The 25,778-nt window shown below is 52.1% G+C and overlaps 1 long non-coding RNA gene across 2 annotated transcripts in view; it reads left to right on the forward strand.

Annotated features, from left to right (window-relative positions):
- Positions 1-25,778, forward strand: part of LOC138531582 (uncharacterized) — a 422,412-nt gene that overhangs the window by 131,902 nt on the left and 264,732 nt on the right. The window lies entirely within an intron of this gene.

Below are 25,778 nucleotides of genomic sequence, written 5' to 3' on the forward strand. Positions count from 1 at the left end.
GCTTTATGTTCAAGCAGCAGTAAGCGAAGCACATGTGACCCATGAACCTTGCTTGTGCAACTACCGAGCAGGTGCTGGGGGTTCCCTTTGGCTATCTCTGTAAAGCTACATGTCTGCACTAAAATACTGGCATGCAAAATGTAATTGTGATTGTTATTGGTTATTTATAACACGCTTAGGACCCGTGGATCGAACCTGTGTTGCTCCGCGTCGTCTTGCTTCCAAGGCGAGCATGTTGCCCCTAAGCTGTCCTCCCAAAACGTATAATGTATATGAATAATAATCCAAAAAGCTCAGTCTATTCCACCTCACCAACTGTCATTCTCTCACAACATGCCTCTCCTATGGTGGAAGCAGTAGTGCTGAAAGGCAGAGATCTCAAGTTCCCCAAGCCATGTGTGAGTAGGTCATCGAGTTCTGTTTTATTTTTTGCATCCTGACATATTCACGGATGGTATGTGGAAACTTGAGAGCTCCCGCAGTGTGGCTTCACACCTGAACTGCAGCACCAAGCAGGCTATCCAGGAGGCACATGCAGATTTAAGCAAGAGTGTGGGTGAGGCACTTGACAACTAGAGGCTCTCCAGTCCATGAATCGAAAGTCTCTCCCTATCTTTCATGCAACCCAAAACTGGTACGCATGAAGTGCACTTTTATGTGGTATGTTCAAAGATTGTTATTGGAATTTCAGTCATCAATTAATCAAAAGACAATATAACAAACTAAACTAATCCGTTATTCACAGCCAAAGACACACAAGGAGAGAAAGGAAACCACAGATAGAGGAATAACAAGCCCTAATTATGAGTTCAATGCTAAGCCCTCCAGTGCCACCAGCGGTTTCCCTCCGAACACGTAACACTGTTCTGCCGCCTGATATCCTGGTGCCACCGGGACATTACAAGTCCCGGCGGTCCGGGTTGTCAGGAAGCGGAAAGTGTAAGTCCTCATTCCCGGAATGGTGCTTCCATGAACACCATGTCTGCAGGGGCCGGTGACGCCAGCAGGTCAGACCTGCTAGGATCAATGGCCCCTGCAGGCATAGTTGTAGACTGGTGGCACCCTTGTCTCTGGACTGCCAAACTTGGAATGGGATTGTCATAGTTCTAGGTTAACCTCCTGTATGAATTTGAAGTCTAGATATTCATTTGACTCTTTGATGATGAATTGAGTATTAATCACTGCTGAAATAACACGCATTGACAAAGCCACATCGTTGGATTCTGCTTGTTAGTATGAGTGGGGAATATGTTTGTATTGGTGTATGGATTGATGAGTGGGTACATATATCTGTAAAGGTGGCTGGATGCTTGAGTGAATGCATTTGGTTGTGTGGATGAAGGGTGGGTTTGAGGTTTTGACGGTTAATGGGGCTGCATGGATAGGTGGATGGAGAAGGGGTGAATATGGTTGGATGGATGCATGAGTAGTTGAATATGCTTGGATGGATGCGTGAGTAGTTGAATATCATTGGATGGATGCGTGAGTAGCTGAATATGATTTCATGGTTGGATTGATGGTGATTGCATTTTGCTGAGGTTTCTTATTTGACTCCAATTAGTTCTTTGTCCCAGTAACTTAGCATTCCTTTCTACCTACACTCCTGGTAACACATCTTATTTTTGATGCAATCAAGGATTCAAAAGGAGTCGTTACATATATCTATCTGTTCCTGTTTGAAATCCTGTACTTAACACTTGGGCACCACATTCAATACATTCATAACTTTGCATAAATAAAAAAAAAAACATCCCAGCAATCGTCGTAGTCGCTGTCTGCTCTGGAACTCTACCACCTCAGACTGTAGACGCCTGCACTTGTTTAAGTTATATCCTGGACTACCTTCAAGCTCATACACATTTTACACAAGAATATAATACTTAAACCTCGTTTTAAAAAAATAAATATTTAATACAGTATTTATTTTAGGCAACAACATTCTACATTGAACACTACAACCCTTGCTCCCACTGTATTCTACAACACAGCCTTCCAATTCTCTGAAGGTTTGGATTCTTCACAGAAGCAAGCTGGTGGTTCTGGGTGCAGAACCAGAGACCGTGGATCAATTTGCCATTTGAACCAATGGTAGCTTTCAAAAAGCTCCTAACACAAGGAATCTGATGAGTACTCTGTATCTTCCCATATCTTTAGTCATGTATGGGTCATTTGTGGGTTGCCCTCTTTGGGCAGGCTGCTTCAGGGTGAGCCTTTTTATGAAAGAAGTCAAGGAAACTGACTGGCGAACAGATCCTCAGCGACCATGAAGGTTTACTTTTTTAATTATTCAGTTTTTCACTGGAATTTGGGCACTCTCTCATGTTGTAGTTATTGCCCATTGTAATTTACTCTTTCCCATCACTGGTTTAGTAGTTAGGTGCAAGTCGACATTTCAGCATTTTGGTGATATATTAGTCGTGGTGCTCTGTCCTAACGTTTATTAGGTAGGTAAACAATGCATGTAATGGGTAAGAAATACCAGTGACATACAGTGGTGTTAGTATTGCTGTAAGCGCTTTATAAATAACCATTAAGAACGCGCACAGTGTATTACTGCCAGACCAATGGTGATACCAGTCGATCTCAGAGCTTGAGCAATGTTAAGGAATGGTAAGTTGTATCCAGCCAAATGAGCAGCAGAAAAGTACAGTCCCTTGAAAGCCATCATCACACGGCCCCTTCTGCAGCCTTGGAATTTGTCATATACACGCTTTACGTAAAAGACTGGGACAACAAAATATTGTGAAGGTGTCTTAGTAAATGTTCAGTCAAGAAAGAAGAGGCGACAATAGGAGAACTGCCTCTGAGTTCAGAATGAGAGACATTCGTTCCAGAACATCCCGTTAGAGGAGGCACCCCTTTGCGTACCCCACTTTGCATAGGCCTTTAGATGCATGCATGATTTCCTAAAAGGTTGCTAAACCTCGGCCTAAGTCTCCATTGCTCCAGTGGGACCAATTTGGACGTTGAAACTTTGGTTGAAACGTCTATAGGCGAAACAGGACTTTGCTTGACAACCGAATGACACGATTGTGCATCCTAAAAGCTAATTGAAATTAGAACTGTTGGATTGTATGAAGGTTTGCTGACTTTATGAACTCGGAGTAGTGAAGACAAGCATTGTGCTTGCAACTACAGAGTGTTGAAGACGGTGCTCTGAGGAGCACACCCGCAGGCTTCCATTCTTTGCATCTGATACATCATCATTTCAATGTAGTCTGCTGGTGGATCTATCAGCGATGGAACGCTGAGACGTTGAGGGCTCAGGAACTGCATGAGGAAGCAAGACATTACACTATGTCATGTCATGCGGGCCATGGTATGCATTGGGCACCATGGTATGTTATGCAATGTAATGGTGTGGTTTGAGGGCTGTTCTATCTTATGATGGGTCAAGGTTCGCCCAGCGGGAATCAAAAAGTAGAGGTCGTGTTTGAATAATATGAACCCAAAATAGCACTTCCACATCAATACATTCTAAGCAAAGAATTGCCAAGGCGAGGCAAAGCGTCCATCAGAATGTCTGCTGTGGTCAAAGCATGGTTTTAAATTTGTTCAACTTTACAGAAAGAAGGGAAATGCGATATGGAATCAGTTAAATTCTTCTTAGGGATAAAACGACTGAGAATGCAACCAAACTCAATAAGGCAGCAGAATGTAGCTAGGAATGAGGGCCCTCAGAAGTTAAGACGTTGGGCGCATGGCCAGGAGCACTACATGAAATTTTAATGTTAATGTTAAAGGTTTTTATACCACACAGAGGTGCGACTTGCGTGGTCTCTCGGCGCTATGGTGGATCTGTGAAAATAAGAGGGGGGGCTGTGATGTGCTGTTGGCAGCTTCAGTTCGGATGTACCGTTCGCTGAGCTTGGGTACGAGATTCGGGAAGCAGTCGAGATGTGGTGTTGTGCAAGGATGTGAGTGCTATGTCTCGTTGTTGCAGTGTTGTAAAGTGTGTGCGGTTTGCTGTGCTGAGGAGTTCTGGTTGTTTTAGTGCAGTATGTGAGAGGTGTATGCAGAGGGATGATTGTTAGTATTCACAATTCTGTCTAGATGTGACCCAGGCTAATCTTCAAAATTCTGTCGAGATGTGATGTAGGCTAATATTCACAATTCTGTCTGGATGTGACGCAGGCTAATCTTCACAATTCTGTTAAGATGTGACACAAGCTAATATTCACAATGCTGTCTAGCTGTGACACAGGCTGATATTCGCAATTCTGTCTAGTCCCTTCTCCCTTTCCATGGGGCCATTTTATTTGTTTACTTTTTTTCCCTATCTTAATAATGGCCACCATGGAAAGGGAAAACGGAATTAATTTACCCTTCCCCAGTGGCAATTTTTTTGTTAGGAGCATTTCGGAACAGAAAAAAAAATGCATTTATTACCCTGGTCTAGCCGGCCGGGGTACTGATGGCAATAAACCGCTCGACTGCGGGCCATTACTGCGTACGGGGGCATTATCTTGTGCGGTAATGGCCCGCTGTCTTGGGGCTTATTGCCTAATTCTGTCTAGATGTGACGCATGCTAATATTCACAATTCTTTCTAGATGTGATGTAGGCTAATCTTCACAATTCTGTCTGGATGTGACTCAAGCTAATCTTCACAGTTCTGTCTGGATTGATTTGAGCTAATCTTCACAGTTCTGTATAGATGTGACACAAGCTAATCTTCACAATTCTGTCTGGATGTGAGGCAAGCTAATCTTCACAGTTCTGTCTGGATGTGACACAGGCTAATCTTCACAATTCTGTCTGAATGGGATGAAAGCTAATCTTCACATTTCTGTCTCGATGTGATGCAAGCTAATCTTCACAGTTCTGTCTAGATGTGACGCAAGCTAACATTTATAATTCTGTCTAGATGTGACGCAGGGTAATCTCCACGGTTCTGTCCAGATGTCACGACCCGTGACCCAAAACCCCACTGGCATGGTCACATGCCAGGTAGGGTTAAGACTCAGGGTTCACTTAGGGCCCCAAGGGCCTTGCACTATCCTCATGGACTCTCCTGGAGTCAGTCCTGGCGCCTTTGGCGCCAGGCTCATGTTCAGATTGGGACACAGTCTTGAAGGGACTACTTTTCATTGGAGGCCTGCAGCCAACATGGAGGCACCCACACAGCCTAGTTCCTAGAACCAGACGGTACGGTGCAGTGTTTTGGGTGTGGTAACCCGGACTACCTTACCTGGACTACTTTACTAGAGGGCTATATAAACCACACCCAAGTTACAGAACGTGCTTCGCGTTATTCTGCAGCCAGCAGCGTGACGCTCTTCGTGTCCAGAGACCAGAATCCGGCGATCCTTGAACAGCAGACCTGCAGGGGAGACAAAAGAACATCATTAGCAGTCTCTGCTTACCTGCAGCTTTCCATCCGTCAAGTATTTGTCGTCCTGCAGCTCGCGGTCTTCCATCCAGTCGACAGCATCTCCGGGACATCACGCACGCACCAGAATGAAGCACCTGGAGGGAGAGAGAAATAAGGACAACGTTAAAAAGGTTACTCACGGCATTAACGGCAGTGTTCACGAGAACCTCACCTGGCTGGGCATTACTTGGCCGGCTCCGCTCCGGAAATCTTCGCACGCCCAGAAAGACCATCGTGACCTGAAAAGGAATAAAGAACACAGGTTAGCTAAAGCAGACATTACCGCGCCGCACTTCGCGCTTAACCTACCATCCATCACACGCTCCTGTGCCCATCACCTGGTAGGAGCCCGATCCAAGCTGCACATCCACCGAACCTCCATGCACCTAAGGGGGAATAAACAAGGAAAGACATTAATCGCAAGAAAGAAAAGCAAGGACATTTTAAGATTGCATTAACCAGACTTACCTCCTTAAAGACACTTGAATGGGTTAGCACCAGTGAAGTTAACTCTGTCGCTCAAACCCGCAGAAAACTACACGCCCCTGCACAGAAGGCAGGACGGAGGGCACGCCAGACATCACAACAAAGTGAGGAGTGGGCCATCAGATCGAATCCAGGGGGCGGGGGGAAGAAATCGAAATCTCTTCCTAAGTCCAGTCCTCCTATGTTTTCAGCCCCGACCTCCATAGAAGGACCATCCGGAATCGGGAAGGGTCCGGGGGTGAATCCGGCATCCAGGGCATCAGGGCGTCCCCGTGGATACCAGGTGAGCGTAACAGAATGCAAAGCCTCTATAACATTATCCACCTGGGCGCCATGGAGACTTCGGAAATGGACCAACTGGCCCAATTATTGAGACAATTACGTGCCGAAGTGCATTCGGCTAGGTAAGAGACTAATACCCTGCAGCGGGATCTTGTCGTCACCAAGGATCGCACCGAGGAAATCAGAAGGCAATTATTGCAATCACAGTCCGGACAAGCTCCATTACCCGGGAATAGTCCACCGGCACAGGCCACCACGTCATCTGCCACTCCAGTGCAAATCACCTTACCCGGAGCAATACCGTTAGCACCTTCAAAACGGTTTTCAGGTGACCCAAGAAAGTATGTTACGTTTATGAATCAATGTCGTCTTCACTTCCTCTGCAGACCGGGCGCATTCCCTAACGACCAGGCACGAGAAGCATTTATTTTGTCTTATCTGAGCGGTAGTGCATCAGACTGGTCAGTGCCGCTTGTGAGCTATGATGATCCGTTACTACGTGACTTTGGAGGTTTTCAGAGGGAAATGGAAAAACTCTTTGCTCGGCACACCCATGAACAAGCTGTAGACAACAAACTCTTATCACTTTGGCAAGGGAATCAAGACTTACTAGCATACATAGCAACCTTTAATAGATTAGTGGCTGAAACCAGGTGGTCTGAAGACAAGAGAACCACATTGTTTCACTGAGGCCTTCGAGGGGAATTAAAGGACGTCTTGGCTCAGGTGGTTGATCCACCTAGCGACTGTAGTGAATTTGTCAACCTGGTGGTGCAACTAGATCATCGACTACAAGATCGGAAAGCAGATCGGTCCAGATCAGATACACAGGCTGTGTATCTTCGAACTCAGAATGCAACTCCACGCACGTCAGAGAATACCACAGAGCCAATGCAAATCGGAGGCATAGGACCACTGTTAACAAAAGCTGAAAGAGACAAGAGAAGACAACAGCAGTTATGTTTGTACTGTGGACAATCAGGGCACTTCCTAAAAGACTGTCCAATAAAACCCCCCAAGCGAAATGTGGGAGCTACAGAAAAGAATGAGAGTAAGGAGTCGGAAAACTGCCTAGCTCGACAAAAGTAGAGGTCAGTTTGTCGAGTGAGAAGAATGAGCCTCTGACCTCACATTTTGCAGTAGCAGTGATCCTAATCAATCACCAACAACCATCGAGGATGCATACCATTGAAGCTTACATAGACAGCAGAGCAGTTGGAAATTACATTGATCGAGATGTGGCCGCACGGATGGTCTTCCCTTATGTTTAAGCCAAACACAGAAAAGGTAACCACGGTGGATGGGACAGAAATTGCTTCCAGACCAGTAACCCAAGGTACAGCAGGAATAACCGTGCTGTGCCAGGATGGACACCGGGAAACGATTTCCTTTGATCTCATCAAGGCACCTCAGTTTTAGCTTATATTAGGGATGATATGGTTGGTCGATCATAACCCTCGGATAGATTGGCGTGCAAGAAGATTGACTTTTCATTGTGATTTTGCGTCCACCTGTTACTTCCAAGAAAACAAATCCAGTTTCAATGTTCCTACGAGTCCTAGAATCGGCATATCTACACTTGGCACAACTAGTACTCTCCCCAAAGGATACCAGGATTTCCAGGATGTGTTCCAGAAGGAACAAGCTAATACACTACCACCGCACAGGTCTTATGACTGTCAGATTGACCTAATACCTGGTGCACAGATCCCTTGTGGCAGAATCTATGCCCTCACAGAACCAGAAAACCAGCATCTACAATCCTATCTGGACCAGTACTTGGCAAATGGGTTAATTCGCCCATCTAAATCACCGGCAGCCAGTCCCCTATTCTTCGTACCAAAGAAGGAAGGGGACTGAGAACCTGTATTGACAATCGCGCATTGAACCAGATCATCGTGAAGAACCGTTACCCCCTACCACTTATTCCTGAGATGCTGGATCAAGTCAAAGATGCCCAGATGTATACTAAGTTAGACCTTAGAGGAGCGTACCACCTAGTCTGAGTTAAAAAAGGAGATGAATGGAAAACGGACTTCCGTACCAAATATGGGTTGTTTGAGTACCAGGTAATGCCTTTCAGACTTTGTAATACCCCGGCGGCGTTCCAATACTTTATGAACAACGTCCTAAGGGAATTGATCGATGTGTGCACCCTGGTCTACATAGACGACATTCTAGTGTATTCAACCTCGAAACAAGACCATGTCAAGCATGTGCGCGCTGTCCTTGCCAAACTGCGCCAACATCAACTGTATGCAAAACTTGAAAAATGTTTTTTCCACGTAATCGAAATAGAATTTCTGGGTTTCATTCTTACTCCGAAAGGCATCCAAATGGATTTACACAAGGTGGATGCCATTCTGAAATGGCCTTCTCCGACCTCGTTAAAGGCGGTCCAGAGCATGCTGGGCTTTCCAAATATCTACCGTCGGTTCATTCCGGACTTCTCTCAAATTGTGCATCCGATCACATTACTTCTATGAAAAAATAATAAAAAATTCATGTGGTCAGAAGACGCAGAAAAGGCATTCCAAGAACTTAAGGAAAAGTTCACCTCAGCCCCGATTTTACGACATCCTCGTCCGGATCTTCCTTACATTGTGGAAACGGATGCCTCCAGCATGGCTATGGGGGCGGTTCTTTCTCAGAGGGACCCTGAAACTGGCCAATTGCACCCCGTGGCCTTCTGGTCACGAAAAGTCACACCCCCTGAACTCAATTATGCCATCACCGATAAGGAAATGCTTGCTATAAAATCTGCCTTCAAGGCATGGCAACATTACCTCTTGGGGGCCCGATATACAGTGACGGTAATCACAGATCATCGGAACCTGCAATAATTGAAAACAGCAAAAGCGCAATCCTCACGCCAATTACGATGGGCCCTTTCTTCGCCGAGTATGACTATGTGATCACTAATCGGCCAGGTGTGAGAAACGGAAAAGTAGACGCACTATCTCGCATGGGCATCGACAAGGAAGTATATGCAACCCCAGATCCAGTAGCCATTATTCCTGAGGACAAGCTCTTAGGCCTCACCACAGCTTTAACGCAAACTGAGCTTAGAAACGTGATTCAATGTGAAATAACACCTAACGAACTACTGGAATGTCATACCAAAGGAAAACATTACACCGTTAAAAATCAACTGCTATATTTTGATGAACGCCTGTATGTGCCTAAAACAGAGCTACAGCAACTAATCATTTCAGACTATCACGATTCTGTGATAGAAGGCCATCCCGGAATTGCTAGAACCCTAGCCAAAGTGAAATGCAATTATTGGTGACCCACTTGGCGGCGAGACGTCATCCAATATGTTCAATCCTGTGGAGTGTGTGCACAAAACAAGGCACTAAAACAAAAACCAGCTGGCCTCCTGCAACCATTAGAAATTCCTCCTGCACCATGGCACACACTTTCTCTTGACTTTATTACCGACTTGCCTCCTAGCCAAGGGTTCAACACCATTTTAGTAGTAGTAGACTTATTTTCGAAAATGGCACACTTTATCCCTTTCAAAAGACTCCCGGATGCGTCCAATCTAGCAAGAGTGTTCCTGGAAAACATTATCAAACTGCATGTATTCCCTTCAGTCCTGGTCTCTGATCGAGGCAGCCAATTCGTATCTAACTTCTGGAAAAAGTATTGCTCAAATCGACATCCGACTATCCACCAGCCATCACCCCCAAACGGATGGTCAAACAGAGAGGACCAACCAGACTCTCGAACAATACCTGCGGTGCATGCTGCACCAAGTCGAAGGAACCTGGAAAGATCTATTGTGGATAGCCGAATATGCTTACAACAATTAATTACATTCCAGTACTGGTCAAACACCTTTCTACACCCTCTATGGCAGACATCCACGTACTAGACAGCCCTCCCAGTCTAGAAATGCCGGCAGTAAAACTCTTCATGCAAACATCACTCAGGCCTTTAAAAAGGCAACAGAACAGTTAATCCAAGCCAAAAACAAGCAAAAAAGGTTTGCTAGCCAACATCGGAAAAAAGCCCCTCACTGTCAGGTAGGAGACAGGGTTTGGCTAGCTGTAAAATATATACCTCTAAAAGGAACCCAGACTTTTCGTCCTCGCTATTTGCGACCTTATTCTGTTCAAGCCATCATAAACCCAGCAGCTGTTAAACTTGCATTACCAGCCAACATGCAAATTCATCCAGTATTCCACATTTCACTTCTAAAGCCGGTACAGCCCGGTACACGAGTTAAACCGCCAGCGGAACCCATTATAATCAATGAAGAACCTGAATTCGAAGTGAAAGAAATTCTGGATTCCAAAAACACCAGATCTAAATTATACTATCTAGTCGACTGGAAGGGTTACGGCCCTCTGGACAGATATTGGGAACCTAGTGAGAACATTCATGCACCACGTTTGATTAGACTATTTCCTCAAAACTTTCCAGCCAAACCTGGACCAGGCAGGAGAATCACCTTAGGAGGGGCCTTGGGGGGGAGTGCTGTCACAACCCGTGACCCAAAACCCCACTGGCATGGTCACATGCCAGGTAGGGTTAAGACTCAGGGTTCACTTAGGGCCCCAAGGGCCTTGCACTATTCTCATGCACTCTCCTGGAGTCAGTCCTGGCACCTTTGGCGCCAGGCTCATGTTCAGATTGGGACACATTCTTGAAGGGACTACTTTTCATTGGAGGCCTGCAGCCAACATGGAGGCACCCACACAGCCTAGTTCCTAGAACCAGACGGTGCGGTGCAGTGTTTTGGGTGTGGTAGCCCAGACTACCTAACCTGGACTACTTTATTAGTGGGCTATATAAACCACACCCAAGTTACAGAACGTGCTTCGCGTTATTCTGCAGCCAGCAGCGTGACGCTCATCGTGTCCAGAGACCAGAATCCAGCGATCCTTGAACAGCAGAACTGCAGGGGAGACAAAAGAACATCATTAGCAGTCTCTGCTTACCTGCAGCTTTCCATCCATCAAGTATTCGCCTTCCTGCAGCTCGCAGTCTTCCATCCAGTCGACAGCATCTCCGGGACATCACGCACACACCAGAACGAAGCACCTGGAGGGAGAGAGAAAGAAGGACAACGTTAAACAGGTTACTCACGGCATTAATGGCAGTGTTCATGAGAACCTCACCTGGCTGGGCATTACTTGGCCGACTCCGCTCCGGAAATCTTCGCACGCCTAGAAAGACCATCGCGACCTGAAAAGGAATAAAGAACACAGGTTAGCAAAAGCAGACATTACCGCACCGCACTTCACGCTTAACCTACCATCCATCACACGCTCCTGCGCCCATCATCCGGGTAGGAGCCCGATCCAAGCTGCACATCCACTGAACCTCCGTGCAGCTAAGGGGGAATAAACAAGGAAAGACATTAATAGCAAGAAAGGAAAGCAAGGACATTTTAAGATTGCTTTAACCAGACTTACCTCCTTAAAGAAACTTGAATGTGTTAGCACCAGTGAAATTAACTCGGTCGCTCAAACCCGCAGAAAACTACGTGCCCCTGCACAGAAGGCAGGAAGGAGGGCACGCCAGACATCATAACAAGGTGAGGAGCGGGCCATCAGATCGAAGCCAGGGAGTGGGGCTAAGAAAACAAATGAGCCGATTCATGGAATTAATGTGCGCCGAAAATTCCCACGCAGAGGTGCCAAAACGTGCGATTCGCAGTAAAAGTGCGAAAATCGCAGTGCAACTGCGAAAATCGCAGGGAAACCTGTGCACATCGATTCATGGAAGTCCGTGCGCGAGAAAAATATTGGATGTGCGCTGAAAAAGTGCGCGGCGCACGCCGGCGCACAGGTCATCCAACGGCGTGCGCCACGGCCGCTGCGAAATCGCACATAGCGCAGCGCACATTACAAAAGTAGGCGGAACACGGGGCGTAACACTCGGAATGGGGAACAACGCGTGAAAATATGGGCGTCACGGGGGAAGTACAGGAGGCAAGTGCGCGGAATGCCCACACGCTCGCCTACAACTCATATTCATGGAATTGAATTGAATTCAAAGACGCGCGCAGGGCCAAACAAGTACGCCACAAGAAAGCAGGCGGTAGTGTCCCTGCGCCTGAAATAAATGTGCGCCAAAATGTGCGCTAACAAAAAGCACCCATATACAGCTATGATGAATGATCCATACAGTGGCCCTCTAGGACAAATGAGGTGCAAAGGGGTACCGACAAACACGGACACCCGCTGTGTGAAAAATAGCGTGTGCTTGTATTACGGGGTTCGCGGGAAGTTCCACATGCAATTGGCCTGGGCACGAGTATTGCGGGTTGCGCGGGAAGTTTCACACGCAAATTTGCAGGTTACGTGTATTTTGGTGTGCGCGTGAAGTTCCACACGCAATTTCAGGAGGGTACGTGTACTCCGGGTGCGCAGCAAATTCCACACGCGAATCCAGCAGCCTACGTGTATTTCGAGGGTGCCGGGGAGTCCCACATGTGAATTGGCCGTGTGGGTCCTCCCAGCTGTTCCCTCTACACCCTCCACAGCCCCTGCAGGCGGCACACACCACAGGGGACTACCCTGCACCCCTGCACATGTCCCGCAGGCAGCCCATCCACCATGGCCATGCCCCCCAGCCAACCCACATGTCACCTTGCACTACTGCCCACCAACGCATGTCTCCCAGCACCGCCACCCCCCAGCATCCAGGGGCACCCTCCACCAGGCCCCCACTCATGTCTCCCAGCACCCCCACGCCCCAGCACTGTAGGGGCACCCTCCACCAGGCCCCCACTCCTGTCTCCCTGCACCGCCACCCCCCTGCATCCAGGGGCACCCTCCACCAGGCCCCACTCCTGTCCCCCTGCACCCCCACCACCTGCATCCAGGGGCACCCTCCACCAGGCCCCCACTCCTGTCCCCCTGCACCCCCACGCCCCTGCATCCAGGGGCACCCTCCACCAGGCCCCCACTCCTGTCTCCCAGCACCCCCACCCCCCTTGCGTGGGTACGTGTATTCCAGGGGTGCGCGGGTAGTCTCACACGCGATTCCATCAGGGTACGTGTATTATGGGTCCGCTTGAACTTCCACACGGGATACCAGCAGGGTACGTGTATTACGGGGTTCGTGGGAAGTCCCACACACGATTGCCCTGGGTACGTGTATTTCGGGGTGCGCGGGAAGTTTCACACACGAATTTGCAGGGTACGTGTATTTCGGTGTGCGCGTGAAGTTCCACACGCGACTGGGCCTGTGAGAGTGGGGTACGTGTATTCCAGGGGTGGGCGGGAATATTTACTTGCGACTGGGCCTGGGAGAACGTGTTACGTGTATTCCTGGGGTGGGCGGGAAGATTTACACGGTCGCCTACAACGCGCCAAAAAATAAAAGTTCCAATCCTGAAACACGTACGACAGCATGAAGCAGGCGCATGTCCAGCGCAGCATAAAAGAGTGCGCAAACAACAAACAAGCTCAGACGCCAGGATGAATATACCGTTCCTAGCAGCAGTGGCCGTGGGATACCACAGGAGGAGGAGAAGGATAGTCAGGGCCAGAATCTTCACACCCAGAACCAGCCTATTTGGTATGCCTGATGAGGTACAGGTTTCCACCACACATAATACTCGACCTGGTCAGTAAGTGGGAGGATGACCTCACATCACCCACCCTGTGCTCCCAAGCACTCAGCCCCCTGGAGAAGGTCCTCAATGTACTGCACTTCTTGGCTACCGGATCATTTCAGCAGACAAGTGCCATAGTGGCGGGGGTGTCACAGGCCACGCAGTCACGGTGCCTACACCAGGTGTTGGCCATCATCACTGCACGCCCATCATTCCGCAGGCACATATACCTGCCCAGAACACCTGCAGAAAGGCAGGCTGTCAGCCAGGATTTCTACAGGGTGGCACAATTCCCCAAAGTGCTAGGTGCCATTGATTGCACCCATGTGGCTCTACGTCCCCCCAGGGCATCTGAGCACATCTATAGAAACCGCAAGCACTGGCATTCCATCAACGTCCAGGTAGTATGTGATGCCAAGGGAATCATCACCTCAGTATATGCCAACTATCCAGGGTCCACCCACGACAGCTTCATTTACAGGATGTCAACCTTAGACCGGGACATGGAAGCTGGGCGGCATGGCGATGCATGGCTGCTTGGTGAGTAGAAATGCCACAGCACACGCATGCATGACAGATACAGAGTAATACCAATACCCCACTAATGATCCCCATCACCACCTTCCCAGGGGACAGTGCCTACCCTCTGAGCACACACATGATGACGCCAATTCTGAACCCCATCATGCCTCCCGAGGTAAGATACAACACAGCCCATATTGCAACACGGGGCATAGTGGAGCGCACATTCGGAGTGCTCTAGTCGCGCTTTCGCTCCCTTGACCGTTCTGGTGGGCAGCTGTTATACGCTCCCCCTGTAGTGTGCAGGATCATAGTGGCAGCATGTGTCCTGCACAATGTTGCAACACGCCGGGACCTGGCTGTGGACATGGTGGTGCCCTCACATCCCCAACCACATGCACGCCCGCTGCTCATGGGAGGAGAAAGGGCACGGGGTGAGGCAGCCCGTACGCAGCTGGTGGCTAATTACTTCACATAGAAAGCACACCCCTGTGGAGTGCACACAGCCCTGGCACATACCATCTGACAATCAATGATGACTCAATCTGACAATTCTGTTGAATTAAGGGACAGTCAACTGTCAGAACCATAGCAGCCTGAGATTGTTCATCTGGAAGTGTCACAATGTGTGCATCCCTACCTACACAAACACCACCAATGCAGTGTCATCAAAAGACACACTTCCATGCAGCAAAAATGAATACCCACTTGCAAAATACAACATGAGAACAGTGCCATGTCACCCAACCCCTCCCCGGCACGGCCACACAACACACCATGGCATGTCATGCAATGTGAGAGCAAACAAATTAATCCCCATATGACCCAAGTGTCACCAACTACAGTGTCCCTAATGGAAACTGGCCACACATGAAATGCTCACAGTAATGCAGGACCAACAACACACATTACCAAATACTTACCAATAATACCAATCACCTACACAACCTCCAACCTACCATAAACATGACAGTACGGACTTAAAAAAATGGTAGCCTCACTACCTGATAATGCCAGCACTTCAAACACTTCCAACTATACAGTGTTAGCGCCACGCAAGAGTGTAGATGCACTGCTTACAACATGGACTCCAGTTCCAAAGTAGACCGCCTTGTGAAGACATGAGAAATGGACCTGCAAATTAGGAGGATGAGATGGATGCAGAGGCACATATTAATACACCATGCAGTGTACAATACAACAACAATATTCACTAGGAATGTATACACAGTATTGACTACAGACTGCCCACACATCAAATGGGAGTCCAACGTCACCGTGTAAGTCAATGTCACTTGGGCACACCCTTTGCAAGCCCATGGAAACGGGAAGCAGGAGGGGTGTGTGTCACACAAACCCAAGCATCTGACCCAAATTCAGGACAAGCCTGCATGTGCCCAGCCACAATACAGCGTATGCCCACGGGAGCCACACAAGGCAACACACTGTCCAAAAAATCAAGAATCAAAAATCAAAAAAAAAAAAAAAAAGAAAGAAAATAAAAATCAAAAATCAAAAATGGCCGTGAATGGGCCCGGGGGGGTGGGGGCGTCCACCCAGGAGGTCCGAGGACAGGGTGCACACCAAAACCCACCTGTGTGGATCTTGCAAAAAAAAACACCTCCATGGGCTCATGGCCTGCACGACTACCCTATTGTGGGAGAATCGCTGCTGTCGCTCTCCTCACCCTCTGCAGCTGCATCAGGAGGTGGTGGCACTATGGGAGGCAGCCCACACAAAGCCCTAGTCTGGTCCTCCATGGCAGCAAGCATGCGAGTGTGGAAGGTCTGGTTCTGGAGGATAATTGTGCGGAGGTCCCCATGCAACAACTCACGGGATGCCCGGACCTCCTCCCTAGATGCCTGCATCTCAGCTGAGAGCGTACGTGTGAGCCACTCCAGCTGCTGTTCTGTCCTCGTGTTAGCTGAAGCCTCAAGCTCAACCAGAGTTGCCCTGAGCTGACGGAGTTCCACCCTCAGGGCTTCCCTGTGGCCCTGGGACTCAATAGAAATGGCTTCTCGCAGAGTCTCCAGTGCCGCCCGCCTGTCCCTGTTGGACGCCAACATGTCCTCCCTGTGTGACTGGCTAATGGAGTCTGTTGCCTGCTGTAGTTGTTCACTTAGCCTTTCTTCGGGGACAATGGAAGTGGCCACCCTATCCATGGCCTGAGCCATCATCTCAGTTGATGCTGCCTGTTGCTTTGCCATACCGTATATGGATTGCTCCCATGCGGTATTGCCAGGTGGCGTACGGCCATCCCGTCGGCGGGCACCACACCTGTCTGGGGCAAGGCGAACTGCGCCTTGCTGTGCCGGCACTGCCTGAGGCTGCAGGACTGCATTCCCCCTCTGATCTGCTGGCCCAGGAACAGGATCAGATGTAGAGTGTGACCCTGCATCCGTAACCACCAAAGGCGGACCTACCAACACTGACATCCCCATTGAGGGTTCTACCCCTAGTGCAGGTGGGTTGGACAGTACAGAATCCCTCCCAGAAACACTTACCTGAGACGGCAAATAGGTCTCATCATCCGAATCGACACCTGAATAGAGCTCGGGGGAGGTGCACCCAGAGACACCCCTTGAGATGACGGCCTGCAGCAAGTGTGGGTTCTCACCCACCACCTCACCACATCCCTCACTGGTGCCCGGTCTGGCCTGAGACCCCTCCTGGGTCTGCACCATCTCCACAACCCCAGCAGTATCAAGTGTGTCATCCCCTGCAAAGACATGAAAGAAAAGAAATGGGAACAGGCATTAGCACCATGGAACACAATTAGGGCTGAGAAGCAACAGAAACAGTACTTCATTGACACATGTACCACATGACTATAACCCTCCCATGCATGCACTGTCACTGCGTATGAAGGGGAGGCAAATGGCACACATTGATGACACCAAGATGGAAGACCAACACATTTGCTGCATGCTGCCTAGCAGTGCCATCACACATTGGCCTGTGATTGGCATGTCCAATACACATACATGACACATGCCATCACACAGATGGCATGTACCCTAGTCATGTCACACATGTAACAATAGGACTGAGAAATGCCTAGTGAAAGTGGTGGAATGCAGACAATCAGCCTGAATTTACACAGAATAACATGCAACTATGTTGTGGCAAGATGACACTTCAATGGCAACTGGCGTGAGGTTGGGCTGAATGTCTTCTGTTGCCAGAAGGGATACTGCAACACCCAAATCCTGGTGCGCAGAATGTATTGGATGAAGCACATGGGTGACCCAAACCACTCAGGCACACACCACCTCACCTGGCACTCAATCATAAGCACTCACACACACCATGCACATGGATGACACACACATGCATGTGCACTCACCGGACAATGCCTCGTAATCTGGCAAGTCTCCCACGCCTTGGATCTGTTCCACCGTGACGTAGGTCCCAGCAACATACTCATGTGGAGTGAGTTCTATGTCCTCTGCTGGAGACCCACCTCCAGTCACTAGAGTTGCGGCATGACTTGAGGCCAGCTTTTTCTTTGCCCTGTGCTTAAGGTCATTCCAGCACTTGTAGCAATCATTAGCTGTGCGCCTCACGAATCCAAGGGCACTTATGAGTTCCGCAATGGTCTGCCAGTGTGCCTGACTTTGTGCAGGTGTGGTCTTGCATCCTGCAGTAATCACCATTCCGCTGTCATGTGTGGACACATACTCCACAAGTGCATCAAGTTCGGCCTGATTGAAGCTGGGCTTCCTTGGTGGGCCAGACTGTGTAGCCGTGTCTGGGGCATCAGCCTGTACTGGACGAGCACTCTTCCTCTTCCGCTGGAAGGTGGTGGTGACACTGAGTGTCCTACACCGCTCTGGACACTAGGGGCAGGAGCCCCGGTGGACTGTGGACTAGGAGTGTGGGAATGAACACTCACCATGGGACTTGGTGCAGGCATTAGCTGAAGTGTGATGTAGTCAGGGGGAACGTCAGCAGGATGGACTAGGACCGACAGTGTCCTGGCTGGGAGACTCAGAGCTGGGGTAGGTGGAGCCGCAGCGGCCCCTGCAGCCTCCCCACCCTGCCTACTCGGGGCAGCAGATGACATAGCTGCCCCTGATCCACGTGGGCTGGTGACACCAACATGCACCGCCACACGTGGCCTAGACCTGCTGACCTGGAAGTCAGCCATGGAGTCACCCTGTGCCAGGTCTGGTGCCACAATGGGCTGGTCCAACAAGGGCTGAGCAGGGATGGTGTCAGCCACGTTACCCTCAACCGGGGGGGGCATGAGTGTCCTTGACTGGTCACCCATACATGGGGGGCTAGGGGCACCCTGCAAGTCCTGGCCACGTCCCCTACTGTATCCACCACGGCCACCTCTTGTGGCTCGCCCACCATTGTCACCCTTACCGCGTGCTCGCCTCCCACCCATGGCACTGATGTTGTTGTGCGTATGGGAGTTGCAGTAAACTATTGTCCTGGGCAATTGGGGGTCAAAGGGGTAGGGTAATAGATGGAATTCGTACCCTAGTGCTCTAGCAAGGCTGTATGTGACCCCTGGGGGAAGATGACGGGTCACGCAACGCACAGGCACCCCGAAAAAGGGAGATAATGTGCACGCAACCCCTCCTAGACCACGTGTGTGGAAAAAAAAACCTGCACTACGCTGAAATGAATGTATGCGTGTCACACGCAGCCTAGACTGACCTCTGAAGGGGTGGGCAACACACGATGCAAGCACAGATGTCAAATACGTGCGCGACTCACCGTCTGCCAGGAAAAATCGTGTGAAAAATATGCCAAACACCCCCCCCCCCCCAAAAGAAGAATTGTACGCTGTCTGAGGAGACAGGACAACAGGAAAAGTGAACGCTGTTTGAGGAAACAGGCCCAGGAAAAAGACAAGAAGACAAAAAGCTGTCAGAGGTAACAGGGAGTACGAACTTGGAACGCCGTGAAGTAAATCGCGTGTGAACCGACAAGAAGTACAGATTTCACCCACTCGCTCTCCACGAAAAGCACGTACAAGGAAATGGCGTTCTACATGTACCTTTTAAACATGCCCACACGTCCAGCGTCACTTCCGCATGTACGCGCTAAGACCCATCCTCCAATTACACGAGCTGACACTCTGACGTGCAGTCATTGGACGTGTAACATGCACCCGTGTACAGGGAAATGCCCGCGCACGCACGTCACAGATGCGCATACGCGCTGGTGGCCTTTGGGCCAATGAATTTGCGTACGTGTGCTGACGCGCTTACGCGCTAAGGCCCTTTCCTCGAATTACACGCAGAAGTGCTTGATTTTCACGTGCCAAATCACTCCATATCAAGCTGGCCACTCGCAAGCACACGGAAGACCACGCTCCTGCCCAGAAGGCCGAATTACTGCCCCCCAGAGCCCTGAGCACACTCCCACCTGCCATCTGCTGCTGCCTGATTGCCTGTTGCCCACGTGCCCTGCCATTTGCTTCCTGCACATCAGCCAGGGGTGCTGTTGCTGTGACCACCCCTGCTGGAACTGAAGACTCCCGACTGGGATTCCATCGCTCCACAGCCCAGCCCCAGGACCCAGTTGCCCACCCACTCCTGCCTCTGGGGTTGTCTTGTCGGGCACTGCAACATCTGGCACCACTGACAACCCCCGGCCAGAGAGGCAGAGGGGCACCAGCTTCACTGCTACCGAAGTTGGTGTCCTGGTGGAGCAAGTCCTGGGGCAGTATGATGCCCTCTTCGGAAGTTTGCGCGCCGACGAGGAAGGACGGACTCGGATCTGGACGGACATCGTGACTGCCATCAACGCGGAGGGGGTGGCAGTCCGACTATTCCATCATGTCAAGAAGCGCTGGGAGGACTTCAGGTCCAGGACCCTCAACAAGGCCCGGTGCCTCTTGAAGGCAGCGGATGCTAAGGGGCGCCGGGGCCACTTGTCGGACGATCAGATGAGGGTCCTGGAACGCATATCCCCAGCCCTCCACGTCCAGGTCCTTGAGAGGCAGACCAGTCTGGAGTCGAGCGGTAAGTGTACATGCATCATGATTGTAAGCTGTGCGTGTGGTGATGTGCCAGTAGTGTGCAGGTTGCACATGTGTTTTTATGGGGCCAAGTATGGGTGGGGGTGTACAGGGCCGTGAGGCTAACACATGCGAGGGCTCTCATGTGTGAGACATGGATGGTGCTTTTGTGTGTAGGCTTGCATGCCAAATGCAGTTGTGTGGGCACACATGTTTGGATGAATGTGTATGTAAGTAGGCATGTTCGTGATGTCACACATGGATGTTGTTTTCAGCTGCATGTATCAGCACTGTGTACATGTGCATGTGTCTGTATTTCACAAGAGTGCAACAGTGATGCAACATGGATGCATGTGACAGCGGGATGTGGAAGCCTGATTGGATGCCGATCTGAACACTGCGACAGTTGGCAGAGGTGTACACATGCATGCAAGTGTGGTGGTGTGTGTGCATGTGTAGTGCACTCCCTGTGTTGCATGTGATGTCTGGCTCACCTTTGCCTGCTCATGCTGTTGTATGTGTATGGATGGTGCTGGCTGTTGCGATATGGCTGTGGTATGGCTCATGTGTGCAAGTTGAAATGACATGTGTGTTGGTGATTGTGATGCCATGTCTGAGGTTTGCCAATGCCACTCATGTACAACTGTCATGTGTGTATGTGTCCATTGTACAGTGCCCTGATGCCTGTGTTTTATTTCTCCCTGTCTGCAGCGTCAACTGATGAAGAGGGCGGAGAAGGTGCTGTGGAGCACAGCGGCGGGGATCGCACCGCCAGCTGGAGACGCAAGGCCCGGCTACCCTCCCAGGTTGTGATCTCGTCGGGGAGTGAGGAGTCCGGTGCCGCGTCCCAGGCCGCAGCTGCCGGGGGGAGGTCCAAGAGGCGGAGGTCGGAGTTGGACTCCTCGGCAGCAGAAGGGGCAGCTGGGATCCCACAGGGCCCAGCGGGGGAAGATGGCACAGAGTCATCCAGGTTGGTGGGGGGTTTGGTGGAGGAGGAGGCCGTGCAAGCAACAGAGACGGGGTCTGGAGGTGGGGATTCCACTGGTGCTAGTGGTGCAGTGCAGGACCAGGGACAGGAGGCAGCACAGGCCGCCACGGAGGTGCCTGTGTGCAATCCTGTCCCTGATCCTGTCACTGCATCATCTTGCACCAGCAGGGATGCCTACGTCCAGACCCATTTTCAGGCAGGGGATGAGCTCACAACAACTGGCCTTCCTCTGCCTGCGGATGTGGCTATCTGGGTCCGGGTTGAGCCTGTCCTGACTGGTGTGGCGTTGCGTCAACGGGCCATGCGAGTTGACCTGCAGTCTTCTCATGAGGAGACTTCACGTCATCTCGAATGGCTCGTTGACCGCGTCGGCCTACTGGGACAGGTCACCCAGGCCGGATTCCTCCGTTTGATGGGGCTTGCTCCGACCCCCTCCTCAACTGAAACCCCTATGCGCCAGTCGTCCTCCGTGCCATCTTCCCACCCATTAGTCACCTGGGTGCCCTGTGGAGCTGCCTCTGACGGTGCGGCCAGGCTGGTGGAGGAGGCATCCCTGCCACAGTCGGGAGTCGGACGTCCAGCAGGGGTGGCCACATCAACGACTGCACCCCAGCCGGTGGAGGATGTGCAGGCAGCAGGAGCCAGGGCACGGGCACAGGCACAGCAGCAGCAGCAACGAGGTGGGAGCCATGATGGCTCGGGGCCTTCGACATCGGAGGGGCAGGCATCGGCCGGAGGGCAGGAGGACCCAGGACGGGAAGTGTCTTCCGTGTGGCAGCGGTTGGGCCACGCCATAGATGCGGAGCGGCAGCGGGCGGAAGAGGCACGGCTCACGATGGTCAGGGCGGAGAACTCCATGCGGAGGGCCCTGAGGCGGGCCGAGTGCCTCGAGGCAATCTGCAGGGAGTTGGAGGTGAACATGTCGACAGCCCTGCGGACCCTCGGGGCCATGGAGGAGGACCGCCTCCGGGACATTGAGCAGGAGTTCGATGATGCCCTGGCCCGGAACATCCCGAAGTGAGCCGTCGGACTGGCCCGCTGCCCTTGTAAATAGTTCTGTAGTTAGTGTTAGGTTTCCTTTGGTTTTGCATTTTTTTTGGACCTTTTGGACAATGGGCCACATTTTTGTATATAGTTTTTTTTATTAGGTAGTGTTATTAGATAGGTTTCATTTCTTCTGTTGGGATCATGGACCCTGGATTGTTTATCTGTATATAGTTGACTGTTGGATTTTCTATTTTTTTTTTATAATTTACCCATGGAGCAATGATTTTCGATTTTAATTTTCCATTGGATTTACTTTTGTGAACTGTGACTTTGGACACCTTTCCTTTGGATTATGATTTGTGGTTTTACATTATTTTACGGACATGCTGCTTTCTTTTTTTTAATTCCCATTTTCGTTTGTTTATTTTTGATTCAATTTATGTTGCTTTTAATACATATTTTTTCTTCAAACTTCAATGTGTAGTATCATCTCATTGGTTTCATGCATATCATGATATGGGTTTTGACATTCACTGACACCCATTGTGTGTATGTGAGGGACATGTGTTCATTTACAAACTTGCCATTTGGGTTGTATCATGTAATTGCCATTTCTAAGTGGGTGGATGCAATACTTGGGTGGGTGTTTGGCATTTGGAGGCTGCCCATAAGGCCCAGGGATCTAGATTGTGATGACGTGTTGGCTGGGGGACATGTGTGGGGGCCTGCTGGCAGGTGCCCCTGACTGGTGGGGGGTGGGGGCGCTGGGAGACATGAGTTGGACATGAGTGGGGGCCTGGTGGAGGGTGCCCCACAGTGCTGGGGGTGGGGGTGCAGGGGGACATGAGTGGGGGCCTGGTGGAGGGTGGCCCACAGTGCTGGGGGGTGGGGGTGCAGGGGGACATGAGTGGGGGCCTGGTGGAAGGTGGCCCACAGTGCTAGGGGGTGGGGGTGCAGGGGGACATGAGTTGGACATGAGTGGGGGCCTTGTGGAGGGTGCCCCACAGTGCTGGGGGGTGGGGGTTCAGGGGGACATGAGTGGGGGCCTGGTGGCGGGTGCCCCACAGTGCTGGGGGGTGGGGGTGCAGGGGGACATTAGTGGGGGCCTGGTGGAGGTTGCCCCACAGTGCTGGGGGGTGGGGGTGCAAGGGGACATGAGTAGGACATGAGTGGGGGCCTGGTGGAGGGTGCCCCTGACTGGTGGGGGTGGGGGTGCTGGGAGACATGAGTTGGACATGAGTGGGGGCCTGGTGGAGGGTGGCCCACAGTGCTGGGGGGTGGGGGTGCAGGGGGACAAGAGTGGGGGCCTGGTAGAGGGTGCCCCACAGTGCTGGGGGGTGGGGGTGCAGGGGGACATGAGTTGGACATGAGTGGGGCCCTGGTGGAGGGTGCCCCTGACTGGTGGGGGGTGGGGGTGCTGGGAGACATGAGTTGGACATGAGTGGGGGCCTGGTGGATGGTGGCCCACAGTGCTGGGGGGTGGGGGTGCAGGGGGACATGAGTGGGGGCCTGGTGGAGGGTGCCCCACAATGCTGGGGGGTGGGGGTGCAGGGGGACATGAGTGGGGGCCTGGTGGAGGGTGCCCCTGGATGCTGGGGGGTGGGGGTGCTGGGAGACATGAGTTGGACATGAGTGGGGGCCTGGTGGAGGGTGCCCCTGACTGGTGGGGGGTGGGGGTGCTGGGAGACATGAGTTGGACATGAGTGGGGGCCTGGTGGAGGGTGCCCCACAGTGCTGGGGGGTGGGGGTGCTGGGAGACATGTGTGGGGGCCTGGTGGAGGGTGCCCTGCACTGCAGGGGGGTGGGGGTGCAGGGGGAATGAGTGGGGGCCTGGTGGAGGGTGGCCCACAGTGGTGGGGGTGCAGGGGGACCTGAGTTGGACATGAGTGGGGGCCTGGTGGAGGGTGCCCCTGACTGGTGGGGGGAGGAGGTGCTGGGAGACATGAGTTGGACATGTGTGGGGGCCTGGTGGAGGGTGCCCTGCACTGCGGGGGGGTGGGGGTGCAGGGGAACATGAGTGGGGGCCTGGTGGAGGGTGGCCCACAGTGCTGGGGGTGGGGGTGCAGGGGGACATGAGTGGGGGCCTGGTGGAGGGTGCCCCACAGTGCTGGGGGGTGGGGGTGCAGGGGGACATGGGTTGGACATGAGTGGGGGCCTGGTGGAGGGTGCCCCTGACTGGTGGGGGGTGGGGTGCTGGGAGACATGAGTTGGACATGAGTGGGGGCCTGGTGGAGGGTGGCCCACAGTGCTGGGGGGTGGGGGTGCAGGGGGACATGAGTGGGGGACTGGTGGAGGGTGCCCCACAGTGCTGGGGGTGGGGGTGCAGGGGGACATGAGTGGGGGCCTGGTGGAGGGTGCCCCACAGTGCTGGGGGGTGGGGGTGCAGGGGGACATGAGTGGGGGCCTGGTGGAGGGTGCCCCTGGAGGCTGGGGGGGGTGGGGGTGCTGGGAGACATGAGTTGGACATGAGTGGGGGGCTGGTGGAGGGTGCCCCTGACTGGTGGGGGGTGGGGGTGCTGGGAGACATGAGTTGGACATGAGTGGGGGCCTGGTGGAGGGTGTCCCACAGTGCTGGGGGTGGGGCTGCAGGGGGGCATGAGTGGGGGCGGCCTGGTGGAGGGTGCCCCACAGTGCTGGGGGGTGGGGGTGCTGGGAGACATGAGTTGGACATGAGTGGGGGCCTGGTGGAGGGTGGCACACAGTGCTGGGGGGTGGGGGTGCAGGGGGACATGAGTTGGACATGAGTGGGGGCCTGGTGGAGGGTGCCCCACAGTGCTGGGGGGTGGGGGTGCAGGGGGACATGAGTAGGGGCCTGGTAGAGGGTGGCCCACAGTGCTGGGGGTGGGAGTGCAGGGGGACATGAGTGGGGGCCTGGTGGAGGGTGCCCCTGGATGCTGGGGGGTGGGGTTGCAGGGGGACATGCGTTGGTGGGCAGTAGTGCAAGGTGACATGTGGGTTGGCTGGGGGGCATGGGCATGGTGGATGGGCTGCCTGCGGGACATGTGCAGGGTAGTCCCCTGTGGTGTGGGCCGCCTGCAGGGGCCGTGGAGGGTGTCGAGTGAACAGCTGGGAGGACCAACATGGCCGATTCACATGTAGGACTGCCCGGCACCCCCGTAATACACGTAGGCTGCTGGATTCGCGTGTGGAATTTCCCTTGCACCTTGGAATACACGCACCCTGCTGAAATCGCGTGTGGAACTTCCCGTGCACCCCGAAATACATGTGCCCAGGGCAATCGCGTGTGGAACTTCCCGCGCACCTTGGAATACACGTACCCTGCTGAAATCGCATGTGGAATTTCCCGCGCACCCCGAAATACACGTACCCAGGGCAATCGCGTGTGGAACTTCCCGCGAACCCCGTAATACACGTACCCTGTTGATATCGCATGTGGAAGTTCACGCGGACCCATAATACATGTACCCTGATGAATTCGCGTGTCAGACTACACGCGCAACCCTGATATACACGTACACAGGCGAATCGCACTGCTGGCGGGTGGGGGGGGTGGTAGAAAGGAGTGGGGGCCTGGTGGAGGGTGCCCCTGGATGCTGGGGGTGGGGTTGCAGGGGGACATGCGTTGG

This window comes from Ambystoma mexicanum, chromosome 1q (genome assembly GCF_040938575.1).
Source record: "Ambystoma mexicanum isolate Mex_15411 chromosome 1q, UKY_AmexF1_1, whole genome shotgun sequence".
Taxonomy (NCBI): Eukaryota; Metazoa; Chordata; class Amphibia; order Caudata; family Ambystomatidae; genus Ambystoma; species Ambystoma mexicanum.